Source organism: Peromyscus californicus, unplaced genomic scaffold, assembly GCF_007827085.1.
Source record: "Peromyscus californicus insignis strain IS unplaced genomic scaffold, ASM782708v3 Scaffold_17__1_contigs__length_78620276, whole genome shotgun sequence".
Classification (NCBI taxonomy): domain Eukaryota; kingdom Metazoa; phylum Chordata; class Mammalia; order Rodentia; family Cricetidae; genus Peromyscus; species Peromyscus californicus.
Window position 1 is genome coordinate 78,310,412 of NW_026294469.1, and position 13,852 is coordinate 78,324,263.

At 37.5% G+C, this 13,852-nt stretch overlaps 1 pseudogene; it reads left to right on the top strand.

The window, feature by feature from the left end:
* The first annotated feature begins 1,341 nt into the window (after positions 1-1,341).
* LOC128112510 (pre-mRNA-splicing regulator WTAP-like) lies at positions 1,342-2,068 on the top strand (annotated as a pseudogene).
* Positions 2,069-13,852: the final 11,784 nt, after the last annotated feature.

The window sequence follows — 13,852 nt, forward strand, 5'->3', positions numbered from 1 at the left end:
CTCTGTCCCTCCAAAGTCCTGTCTAACCTCTTCCTGCCTAATTATTGGCCATCCAGCTCTTTATTAAACCAATAACAGTGACACATCTTCACACAGTATAAAGGAATAATCTGCAACAGATGTAGATGTACCCATTTGGGCTGAGACACCCACAATCTGTTGATTTCTGTATTATGTCCAATGTGGTTTTCTGTGACGCTCTCCCTTTACTGCAAAGAGAAACTTCTTTGATGGGCTACACTTATCTTTAGGTATAAGGATAAGACTTAGAATGTAGTAAGGAATTATGTTGGCCTAGCAAAGTGGTGGTAATAGATTCTCTTCTAAGAGTCTAGATTCATTAAAATATTTTAATTCTTTGAGAATTTCATACAACATATTTTGATCATTCTTTAACCCCTCTCACATTCCATCTACTTCCTTACCCACTCAAGTTTATGTTTTCATTTTTCCTATAAACCCACCAAATCAACCCTTAGAAGTGGATCCTACTCTGTAGCATGATCCATCTATTAGGGTCCATGCCCTTAAAAGAACTGAGTCTCTCTTCCCCTAAAGCTATCAATTGCACTAGTTCATTAGACAAGTGTAGGACTGTATGTCCACCTCCCTTTCTCATGATGGTATTTTGTTTCACTTGATCTTGCTCAGATTTTGGTGCATGCTATCACAATTCTTGTGAGATCATATATGCTACTTCCCTATTGTGTCTGGAAAACCTTCTATTTAGTCATCAGCCTCCCATAGTTCTTACAATCTTCCCACCTCTTTTCCCATGATGATCCCTGAGTCTTGGGAGGCCTGGAAGCCCATGTAGGGCTGAGCATTCTACCATCTCTTGTTCTTTGTATATGGGCCAATTATAATCTCTTTAATCACCTTCCACATCAAAAAACAGCTTTTCTGACAAGAGTTGAGAGATGCAAGAATCTATGGATATAGTGATAAGCAACCAAGTGTCCATTTAATACTATATCTATTTAATAAAATAATAGTATTAAGTTATCATCTAGGACCTTAATGCTTAGCTCACATTCATATCTACAACCAGATCTGAATATATTTTATATACAAGAGAAAGTAAGTAATGTAATAATAGGAAAAGAAGGGTTTTAAATTGTGTTGGAAGAAAAGAGAAAGAGTGGTAAAAAGAGAAGTACAGCGGCTGAGCTTGCAGACCCCGCACGGGGCAGGTGCGGGACTCCGCCAAGGGTGGCCCTGCAGTGGCTCCTCCACGCCCCGAGGCCCGGAGCAGGTTGGCCAGCCTCCCTTCGCCTCTCCTCCTCGCTGGAGGCGCCCTGCGTGGTGACCAGGGCCAAGAGGCGCGTCTCGGGGTACAAGATGACCAACGAAGAACCTCTTCCTAAAAAGATCCGATTAAGCCAAACAGACTTAAAAGTTATGGCACGGGATGAGTTGATTCTATGATGGAAACAGTAAGAAGCATACGTTCAAGCATTGGAGGAAAGTACACAGACCTTAATTCAAACGATGTGACTGGCTTAAGGGAATCTGAAGAAAAACTAAAGCAGCAACAGCAGGAGTCTGCACGCAGAGAAATCATTCTTGTCATGCGATTAGCAACCAAGGAGCAGGAGATGCAGGAGTGTACTACTCAAATCCAGTACTCAAGCAAGTCCAGCAGCCAAGTGTTGCCCAACTGCGATCAACAATGGTAGACCCAGCAATCAACTTGCTTTTCCTAAAAATGAAAGGTGAACTGGAACAGACTAAAGACAAACTGGAGCAAGCCCAAAATGAACTGAGTGCCTGGAAGTTTACGCCTGATAGGCAAACAAATCATACTCCCCAGTCAAGACTTCCCTGACAGTCCTATCTCGAGAAAGATGTGGTGGGACAGCCAAGTACTCGTTTCCACACCAAGACTCAGACTTTTTGAGCCAAAAAAGTCACATTCTTATACTGTCAAGCTTGTAATGGTTAATGTAAAATTTACCAGATGAACCTTGTGTTTCAGCTTTTCTCTTCCCCTTCCCCTTGATTTAGAGGCCTGATGCCATCGGACTATTCCAAAGAAGAGGCCACCTCCAAAAAATTCCCCTTCTAGAACATGTAGACACCTGAGAAATGTTTCTGTTTGAAGAAAATAGAGGGGAAACAGAAGTCAAGTCTGTGGCACACTGTGTCTTCAGACAGTTTGGAGGATTGAAAACCTAGAGGCTTTAAATCATGAATTGAACATGTAAAATTCCAGTAAAATGTAAAAGTGGAATATGCATCGCTCTTCACCTTGAGCATAGTGACTTAGAGACACTGTACATCAGTTATGCCAATAAGACTGTGGACTTCATGATCGTTGAACTTCTGGGTCAAAACCCAAATGAGGAGAATTTTGCCTTTAAAGAGTTTACATGCTAAGAACCAACTTCTAATAAGCTGTGAGACAATCAAGTCATAACTACCAGTACAGGTAGTGCATATATTTATCCATTAGCTCTGAGCTCTTTATTACATAATGGAGCCTTAAGTCTATGTGGTTTCCATCATTGGTTTGTTCTTTGAATGGTCGTGGAAACTATAAATAACCTTAATGGGGGACTGTACAAAGGTGAAGGTGTGGTCTCACACTTCAGGTTTCAAGTGTTTGAAGCATTCTGAGTATTCATTTCAAAACTAGATTGTATAAGGTATTAGCCATGAAGAGACTCCCGTTATTCAGTAAACCCTCATCTCACTCAGCAGGCACATGTTGAACAGCTTTGTCATTGGTGTTAAATGGGGGAATGTGTTCCTTCATTGTATTTGGGCCTTTTGTATCAAATTCTTGATATTAAATTAAATGTACCTTGAAAAAAAAGAGAGAAGTAGAAATGATGCTATAGAAACAGAAAATTTTGGTAAAATAGGTATTACACTAACAATAATCTTAAGAGAGTCTCTTGGTTGGAAATGATGCCAACCACAGCAATGAACATAGAATATAATGACCAAGCAGTTCATGAAAGCATCCTTGAGACAATCTGCAAGTTTTGCTGATGATGGTTGTAGATCCCTGACATATTTAGTAAATTAAAATCATTCCCTGAGGAGCCATAGATTCATTATCATGAATCTAGCCTATGAAAACACAGGCTGTCTAGAGTGCAATAGCCTGTGTTGGTGACTACTCATGTGTGATATTGTTTTCTAGGTGATGTAAGGACAGAAAGCCTAACGCAATTCTGCTTCCAAGGTTGTCTCTATTGTTTTAATCTTTGGTTCACAGAAAAGAAATGGGATTCAAATAATGCTTTCTTTCCTATGCAGTGCCAGCCATGTTTGAATGCAATCTCCTTTACTCAGAATTGATATTTAAACTGGAAAGTTTTCAGATTTCTCATCTGTAGGATTATGAAAGCAAAATACCATAAACCATTCTTGTACTGTACCTAATTAAATAACTCTGTATATTATAAGTTCCAAATTGGTTGGAGATAAGAAGATAATTTATAAATTAATGAAAAATTATATACTTACACTGTGTGTAGCTTTATCCTGTCTTCAAACTTTCCCTCCTGGGTGGATGAGAGAAGCTGAGGAGACTCACTAGAAGGTCAGGAAACTTAAAAGACTCACAAAGACCCTCCCTAAGATTACATAAGCAAGAAACAAATGTCAGAGGAAAGGGGGCTATGGCCATACAGCTGCTACTTTTTGGACAGGAACTTTCACTGATACACCTCTATTAGTCCTCACTCATGCTTTGGTAAGCCTTTTGGTAAGGCAGCTGCCCTTGAATCACCTAAACTTCTGTAGGTAGCTGTATCAATCACCCTGTATATAATATCTATAACATTGTTTCACTGTGCTGGACTTGGATGGAATCAATTCTTTTCACTTTGTTCTCTCTATCTGTAGAGAATGGAGATAAACTCTCCTGGAAAAAAAATATAGCTTAGCACCATAAAAACTGCATAAAAGTACTTTTATGAAGTGATATTTAGATGTATACAAATCATTTTATATACTAATTTCTATATTCTAAAGTATGCGTCTGATGACATTTTTATAAATAATAGTCACTTTTTTCTTTTTGCACAGGAGATAAAATTCAAAGCTTTGTTCATGTTAATTTAAGCCTGTATTCTGCCAATGAGCTAAAACAGTCATGAACACTTAATTTTATATCTTAAAAACTATTTCAGGAGTCTATTCAGTTACTAATGATTTTCTAAGTTTTTCTCATGGAGACTATTGTCTTTGTGCATCTGTACTTATGTTTTAGGTTAACAAAGTCTCCATTATTCTTTTTGGGGGACTTAAAAAAGCATGTTATGAGATGGGACATGAGATACTAGACCACCTTTGACTCATTCAATTTAATGTGTGGAGTGTTTCTTCACTGCCAGCCATCTGTCAGGGTAACAGACTTGAAAGGCTTAATGGTGCTAGACTTAAGGCAGTCATTTAACATTTCGTGGTTTTCAGCTTCTATTTGTAAAACTTTAATTTTGGAGAAATAGATGATAGATGATAAATAGATGACAGAGTATATAGATAAATACAAACTCACAAAAAACAGTATAATGAAGAAACACGTATCTGGTTCTCAGCAAATACCTTTCTTCCAATGGGAATCTTATTTTCATTCCAGCTATATGCTCCTTGATTCATGAGACAAAAAATCTAAATGGAGACAAAGGATGGGTTTTAATGCATGGGCAGTATGGTCATAAGGAAATAGCCTTCAAGTGTGGCATCACCAATACCTGCAAGTAAACACTTGAGATTTGAGGGGTGTAAAAGGACAAAAGAGTATTAATATTCAGCTATAGTCTTGGAAAACAATTGCTCATATACCAAAAATTTCTCTATCTTGGTCCCACAGAAGAGAAAATTCCATGAAGGTGTGGATGTACCTACAAACTGAGTCACCAGTCACAGCACAATGCTAAATATACATGTATGGTTTAAAAATAAACAAACAAATGAACATTGATCTCTTAGAATCCTGGAATGGTACACTGCCCTTTCCTAAACAGAAATGGAAGAGCAGTGGGTTGGGAGGTGGAAATGGGTAGGAGTTGGGGGGAAGGACTGGGAGGAGAGGAGGGAGGGGAAACTGTTGTAGAGTATTATTTTAACTAGGCAAAGATGTTATGCATTTGATTATGTTGCAGAATATTACTTTAACTGTATAAAAGTGTGTTACATTTGTTTCTGCTGCCTTGGTTAACAATGTAAAGATGTGTTACATTTGTTTCTGCTGCATTTGTTTAATTAGGTAAAGATGTGTTGCTGTTTTTCCTTGCCTGCCTAAGGCACCTGATAGACTAATAAAAAGCTGAACAGCCAATAGCTAGGCAGAGGAGAAATAGGCAGGGCTGGCAGGCAAAGAGAATAAGTAGGAGGAGAAATCTAGACTCAAGAGAGAAGACAGAGTAGAGAATGAGAGAAAAAGAGATGGACATGCCCAGAGCTGGAAGCCTGCAGCCACCAGTCAGCCAGCCATGTAGATAGCAGGAAAGTAAGACATACAGAAAATAAGAAAGGTAAAAAGCCCCAAACAAAACATAGATGAAGAGAAACAGGATAAATTATAAAGCTAGCAAGAAATGAGCCTAAGCTAAGGCCAAGAATTCAAAACTAATAACAAGTATCTGTGTCATGATTTGGGAGCTGGTTGGTGGCCTAAAAGAAAAAGCCTGCTACAGGGAACTGCCATTGGTATGTAAATATATCCTGGAAATCAAAAGTTTGGCATGAATCCCATTTGAAGAGAACTGTATTTTATTTTTCCCCATAGCCTCAAAAGTTATTCACTTTCTTGATAATCCAGGTTGGTCACAGAAATTATAACCTTGTGCTTGTAGGACTAAAGTCCAAATTGTCTTCCTGATTATGGTAAGCTATGGTTCCTTCACCTTCTATTCTGGTTCCCTTATCATTTTCTTTCCTATGATATCAGAGAGCTAGATTGTTTTACTATGCACTTTATAGCTAGAGCTCCTGAAATAAGTTCTTAGCTAGATAAAAGATGTATTAAAGCAAGGTATAACTTTTAGACTGACTTAAATGGGAAGAAAAGCAGCGCAGAATCATAGACCTGTATGTCCCATGCACAGTCCTACATCGGGTAGCAGATGGAACATGGAATCCTGATCCCATGTTTTCTTGTTGCTTGTTTTTATTTAAGCTTCTTCTGTGATATTCTACTGGGATTCAGGTTAGTATCCCCAATGAGGGAATGTCTTCTCAAACTGTTCCATGAACAATTTTCTGTTATATATCTATGTTCTGTTACACACAGACTCTTGATGCTACAACATAAAATACCTTTTTATTTTATAATTTTTGCTAGTTATATATTTTGTTAAAATTCATTTAGATAATATGTAAAATGTAAAATTTACACATATGAATGAGGTAGTATATGATACCTTAATACATGTTAAATTATGCAATGGTTAAATGATGTCACATACATACATATCATCAAATATTTTGCGGTGGACACATTCAAAAGTACTATCTACTAGCACTTTAAATTATGAATTATTCAGTTGTTGCCTATACTAAACTGTAACAGTGCACCAGAACTTTTGATTCTTATCTAATTAAATTTATAGCTATTAATCTACATCCCAACATTTGTTTATCATGTAAGTGAATAAAGTGACAGAGTAGATTCTATTTGATTTTCATGAAATTTATTTTACCTACATGGACAATTTACACTTATTATGAATATGTTCCACTAAAATATTATCTTATCATTTGTGAGTTCATGTTATAAATACATGAAATAAGTAATGAGAGGATTACAATATTTGAAAGTTCATATGGCATCTATATCAGAGGAAAAAGAAAAAAATCCTGAAAATGTTTTAACTTCAGTTTGAAGAAACAAAATCTCCTCATATACTTCTATTACAATCATAATAACTGAAAACTGACTCTTAAATTACTTGCATGTTATCAGGTAAAAGATGGGTAATTGAGATTGAATAGTGAAAAAAATTAGGCATAAGACTAATCAGCAGTGATTCACTGAAATAAAAAAAGATATCAGAGCACAAATGTAAGGACGGACATTAATGTGTTAAAACACATTAAAGGACGTATTAAAAATTTCAATTTGTATTTGTTTTTTACATTTTTACCTCTATTCTTTTATGAAACAACAAAACATAGCAATTAAAATATAGTAAGATAAAATAAAAATGATGAAGTCGAAGTTGGACAAAGCAAACCAACAGAAGAAAAAGAGCCCCAAGAGAAGACACAAATCAGAGAACCACTCATTCACATATTCATAAGTCCCATAAGAATACGAAACTGAAAATTATAATATATATGCAGAGGATCTGGTGCAGACTTGTGTAGACCTTGTGATTGCAACTTCAGTCTCTATGAAACTTTGGTTTCATAGATATAAGTGAATACATGCCATATTTATCTTTCTGGGTCTGGGTTACCTCACTCAGGATGATTTTTTTTCTAGTTCCATCCAAAAGTCTAAAAATTATATGTCATATTTTTTAGCATCTGAGTAATGCATCATTGTCTACATGTACTCATATAAACAAAATTATATGTCATATTTTTTAGCATCTGAGTAATGCATCATTGTCTACATGTACTCATATAAACTTTGTTTGACTGATTTAGAGGACCTTGTTATGCTGATATCCTCCATCCTCTCTGATTCCTACACTCATCTGACTCCTCTTCCTAGGGATTCTCTGAGCTCTAAGGGAGGGATTTCATGGAAATAGACCATTTAGAGCTGTAGTTCCAAGGTCTCTCTCTCTCTCTCTCTCTCTCTCTCTCTCTCTCTCTCTCTCTCTCTCTCTCTCTTTCTCTCTCTCTCTCTTCAAAATGTTTGGCTGTGGATCTCTACATTTGTTCCCTACTGCAGCAGGAGGAAACTTCTCTGATAGCTAAAAAATGCTCAAATCTATGAATAAAGCAGAATATAATTAGGGGCCATTTTATTGTTACTACTTTTTTAGACTAGTAGTATTTGGTTTTACCCTAGGTCTCTGGACTATCTAGTCACTGATTATTGGTCATCCAGCAGTGTTGGGTATGGATTTCATCTCTTGGAGTGGGCCTTAAGTCAAACCAGACAATGAATGGTTATTCCCACCAGCTTTGTGCCACAATTGTCCTAGCATATTTTGCAGGCAAGATAGATTGTATGTCAAGCTTCATTTGGTGACAAGAGATTGCCAGTTGGAACTCCATCTTCACCATTATTGGGAAACTTAATTAGGATTGCCTTTGTATATTTTAGGAAGATTCCACTGCACTAGGTTTCCCTGCCACTCCTTATATGCCTTTTAATTCTAGCCTTCATTCCCTGGATTCTCTCCCTCAAACCAATCTCATCTCCCTACACATGTGATGCTCCCATTCCCATTTTCCCACCCTCTACCTAGTTCACCCATAAAAACTGTGCCAATGAAATCAAGGCTATTCCCTTGATTTCTCTTCTATTTTCCCATTCTATGGAGATCTGTGTGCTCCTCCCTAGTCCCTTCCTTTATGCCTAACCTCTCTGGATCTACAGCCTATAACTTGGTAATTTAATGGCTAAGTGTCCACATATAAGTGAATACATGCCATATTTATCTTTCTGGGTCTGGGTTACCTCACTCAGGATGATTTTTTTTCTAGTTCCATCCAAAAGTCTAAAAATTATATGTCATATTTTTTAGCATCTGAGTAATGCATCATTGTCTACATGTACCACAATTTCTTTCACCATTCTTCAGTTGAGAGACATCTAGGTTGTTTCCAATTTCTGGCTATTATGATTATAGCACCATTGAACATAGTTGAGAAAGTGTCCCTGTAGTTGGATAAAGTGTCCTTTGTGTATATGCGCAAGAATGGTGTAGTTGGATCTTGAGATAGATTGATTTCCATCTTTCTGAGGCACCTCCATATGGATTTACATAGTGGTTATACAAGCTTTCACTCCCACTAGCAATGAAGGAGTGTTACCTTTGCTCCCCATCCTCATTTGCATGAGCTGTCCCTTGTATTATTGATGTTATCCATTCTGACAAGTGTAAGATGTAATCTCTAAGTTGTTTTGATTTGCATTTCCCTGATAGTTAAAGTTGTTGAATTTTTCTCTGTTTTCTCTATTGAAAAGTCTCTATTTATATATATGGTTCATTTTTAAATTGGGCTATTTGGTTTCTTGATATCTAGTTTCCTGAGTATTTTATATATTTTAGATATTAGTCCTTTATTGGATGTGGAATTGCTAAAAATCTTTTCCCATTATGTAGGCTGCCTCTTTATCCAAAGCATAGTGCCCTTTGCCACGTGGAAGCTTTTCAGTCTCATGAGGTTCTGTTCATTAATTTTTTTATCTTAATGCCTCTGCTATCAATGTTCCATTCAGAAAGTCTTCAACTGTGCCAATGAGATCAAAGCTATCCCCCACTCTCTTCTTTGTTGTTGTTTGGTTTTGGGTTTGGTTTGGTTTTTCAAGACAGGGTTTCTCTGTGTAGCTTTGTGCCTTTCCTGGAACTCACTCTGTGGCCCAGGCTGGCCTCGAACTCACAGAGACCCACCTGCCTCTGCCTCCTGAGTGCTGGGATTAAAGGCATGCGCCACCACTGCCCGACTCCCCTACTCTCTTCTATCAGGTTTAGTTTACCTGGTTTTATGTTGAGGTCTTTGACAATTGGAGTTGAGATTTGTGCAGGGTGGTAGGTATGGATCTATTTGTATTCTTCTAACACAGTGAGAGGTCTCACCATTTCTGGTCTCAAGTTATACTTTAAAGCTATAGTGATTAAAAAAACAGCATGATATTAGCATAAAATAGACAGGTTGAACAAGGGAATCAAAGCCCACATGTCTACGGACAACTTATTTTTGATAAAGCAGCCAAAAATATACACTGGAAAAAAATAGTGTCATCAGTAAATGGTGTTGGTCAAATTATATGGCTGCATGTAGAAGAATGCAAGAAGATCCAATATGCCAATTTCTTAAGTTGTCAATATGGTTACCTTTCTCTTCTGCTTTTTTATAGAACGCTATTTAGTACCAATGTATAATAGAGAAACTATATCACATTTTACTTATCCATTCTTCTGTTGAGGGACATCTAGGATGTTTCCAATTTCTGGATTTTATGGAGAGAGCAGCAATGAACATGGATTAGCAAGTGTCCCAGTGGTAGAATAGAACATCCTTTTTCTATTTGCCCAAGAATGATATCACTGGATCTTGAGGTAGATTGATTCCCAACTTGCTAAGGAATCATACTGATTCTTATAGTAGCTGACCAAGTTAGGACTACCATCAGCAATAGGGGGAAGTTTCCCTTGCTCCACATTCTCACCAGCATGAGTTGTCACTTGTGTTATTGATCTTAGCCATGCTGACATGTGTAAGATGAAATCTTTTTTATTTGCATCTCCATGATGGCTAAGGATGTTGAACATTTTTTATTAAGTGTCTCTCGGCCATTTGAGTCTCCTTTATTGAGAATTCTACGTTTAGATCTATACCCCATTTTTAGTTGGTTTGTTTGGTTTTTTGATGCCTGGTTTCTTGAGTTCTTCCTATGTTTTGTATACTATTCCTCTATCAGATGTAGAGTAGGTAAAAAAAAATTCTTTTCCCATTCTGTAGACTGGTGCCTTGTCCTAATGACAGTGTCCTTTACCTTACAAAAATTTTTCAGCTTCAGGAGGTCTGATTTATTAACTGTTGATATTAGTGCTTGTGCTAATAATGTTCAGGAAGTCTTTTCCTGTGTCAACAAGTTCAAGGCTGTTCCCCTTTTCTATTCTATCAGGTTCACTGTTGCTGTGGGATGGTCTGTATGTCAAATGTGTTGCTGATTGGTCAATAAATAAATCACTGATTGGTCAGTGGCCAGGCAGGAAGTATAGGCGGGACAAGGAGGAGAAAAAACTGGGAAGTGGAAGGCTGAGTGAGGGAGACACTGCCAGCCACCATCAGGACAAGGAAGATGTAAAGTACCGGTAAGCCACAAGCCACGTGGCAAGGTATAGATTAATAGAAATGGATTAATTTAAGCTGTAAGAACAGTTAACAAAAAGCCTGCCACAGCCATACAAAACAGAGCTAAAAACAGCTCCTAGTTGTCTCTTTTAAGCTAGCGGCAGCCTGTGTGTTTGAGCTACAAATGGCGTCCAACGTGGTGGCAAGAGTTTCCACCTAAAACCTGAGTAAAAAGATTCTAAAATGGAGCTAAAAACAGCTCCTAGTTGTCTCTTTTAAGCTAGCGGCAGCCTGCGTGTTTGAGCTACTATGGCGGGTTCCTGGCATGCATGCTCGACCTGCAGTATGGCGGGAATTATGCCTCTGCAAGTGGCACATTAAGCTGTGTGGTGGATTTAGCCTTTGCTAGTACAAAACAAAAAAAAAAAAGAGGTTTCTGGGCTACACGCTGCTTTGATAGAAGCATAGACCCACTATTTCTGAGAGTTGATGGCTCCCAGAGCTGGCGGAAAACGTATCACCGCCATGTTGGGAAGCTAAAGTGCCAACAGCGCCAGCACCGTTTCAGGCTTAGAAGGCTACAGTTTAAAGCAATAGGCTCAAGCTAATATAAAAAAATAAGCCACGTAAAGATGGCTACCACACAGAGAATATGGATTATGTTCTCTTTGATATTCATAACTGAAGAAAAACATTTGATTGCAAAAGCTGTTGAGTTATGCCAAAATGTATATTTTAAAGGTACCTTGACTTCAAAATTTGGATATAAGGATATGTTGCTTTGGAAAGGAGGCTCTGCTTTTGTTTCCACAGAAAGCCAGAAACTATGGATTTGTTCCAGATTAAGATACATCAGGTTTGACCAGCCAAGACCACCTGAAAGGTCTCCGATGACACCACGGCCCAGATGATCCAACATCCAGAACCGTTTCAAGGCAACTGGCTCAGACGATACACCCTCATGGACTACTCCATAATCCTAAAATATTCTTTGTGTCCCCATAAGATACAGCGCCCCCCTCCAGCAGGAAGTAGTAAGAGAAGCTACGCCCAAATTCCCAAATATACCAAGCTGACTTTGGAGATGTGTAAAGGTTAAAACCTTCCTTTTTAAGAAAAGAAAAGAGGAAGTGCTGTGGGATGGTCTGTATGTCAAATGTGTTGCTGATTGGTCAATAAATAAATCACTGATTGGTCAGTGGCCAGGCAGGAAGTATAGGCAGGACAAGGAGGAGAAAAAACTGGGAAGTGGAAGGCTGAGTGAGGGAGACACTGCCAGCCACCATCAGGACAAGGAAGATGTAAAGTACCGGTAAGCCACAAGCCACGTGGCAAGGTATAGATTAATAGAAATGGATTAATTTAAGCTGTAAGAACAGTTAACAAAAAGCCTGCCATGGCCATACAAAACGGAGCTAAAAACAGCTCCTAGTTGTCTCTTTTAAGCTAGCGGCAGCCTGTGTGTTTGAGCTACACACTGTATCTGGTTTTATGTTGATTTTTTTATCAATTTGAAATTGAGATTTGTGCAGAGTAATTAGTATGGATCTATGTGTATTCTTCTACATGCAGCCATCCAGTTTGATCAGTACCACTTGTTGAAGATGCTTTCTTTTTCCCAGTGTGCATTTCTGGCTTCTTTATTTAGAAGAACCAGGTGTCCATAGGTAAATGAATTTATACTTAGGCCTTCAATTTGATTCCATTTATCAATCTGTCTGTATTTATATCAATACCACAATGTTTTTATTACTGTAGCTCTGTATTACAGCTAGAAATTGGGAATGGTGAGACCTTCAGCAGCTCTTTTATTGTACATGGTTGTTTAAACTGTCCTGGGATTTTTGTTTTTCCATATGAAATTTAGAATTGTCTTTCAAGGTCTGTGAAGAATGTGTTGGAATGTCATGGGGATTGCATTGAATCTGTAGGTTGCTTTTGACCACTTTTACTATGTCAAGCTTACCAATCTATGAGCATGGGAGATTCTTTCATTTTCTAATATCTTTTTCAATTTCTTTCCTCAAAGAGTTGACATTTTTATTATACATGTCTTTCACTTGCTTGATTAGAGTTACCCCAAAATATTTGAGGCTATTGTGAAAGGTGTTGTTTGCTAATAAAGATACTTTGACTTCTTCCTTTCCAATTTGTATCTCCTTGATCTCTTTCATTTGTCTTATTGTGCTAGCTGAGACTTCGTGTACTAAACTGAATAGATATGTAGAGAGTGGACAGCCTTGTGTTGTTCCTCATTGAAGTGGAATTTTATTGAATTTCTCTCCACTAAATTTGATGTTGGCTATAGGTATGGTGTAAATTTTCTTTATTATGGTTATGTGTGACCTTTGTATCATTAATTTTTCCAGAACTTTTATCATGAAGAAGTGTTAGATTTTGTCAAAATCTGCCTGTAATGAGATGATCATGCTTTCTTTTTCCTTTCAGTTTGTTTATATGATGGATTATATTTATTGGTTTTTGCATAGTGAACTATCCCTGCATCTCTGGGATGAAGCATACATGAGCGTGGTGGGTGACCTTTTTGGTTATTCGTGGATTTAGTTTGCAAGTATTTTATTGAGTGCTTTTGGGTTTATGTTTATAAAGGAAATTGGTGTGAAATTCTCTTTCGTTGTTGGGTATTTATGTGGTTTAGGTATCAGGATAATTGTGGCCTCATAAAATGAACTGGACAATGTTACTTCTGTTCCTATTTTGTGGAATGATTTAAGGAGTAGTGACATTAATTTTCTTTGAAATGTGATAGAATTCTGGGCTAAAACCATCTGGTCCTGGCTTTTTTTGGTTGGGAAACTTTTAATGACTGCTTCTATTTTACATGGGATTATAGGTCTGTTTAATTGCTTATTTGATCTTGATTTAATTTTGTTAAGTGGTATCCATTTCT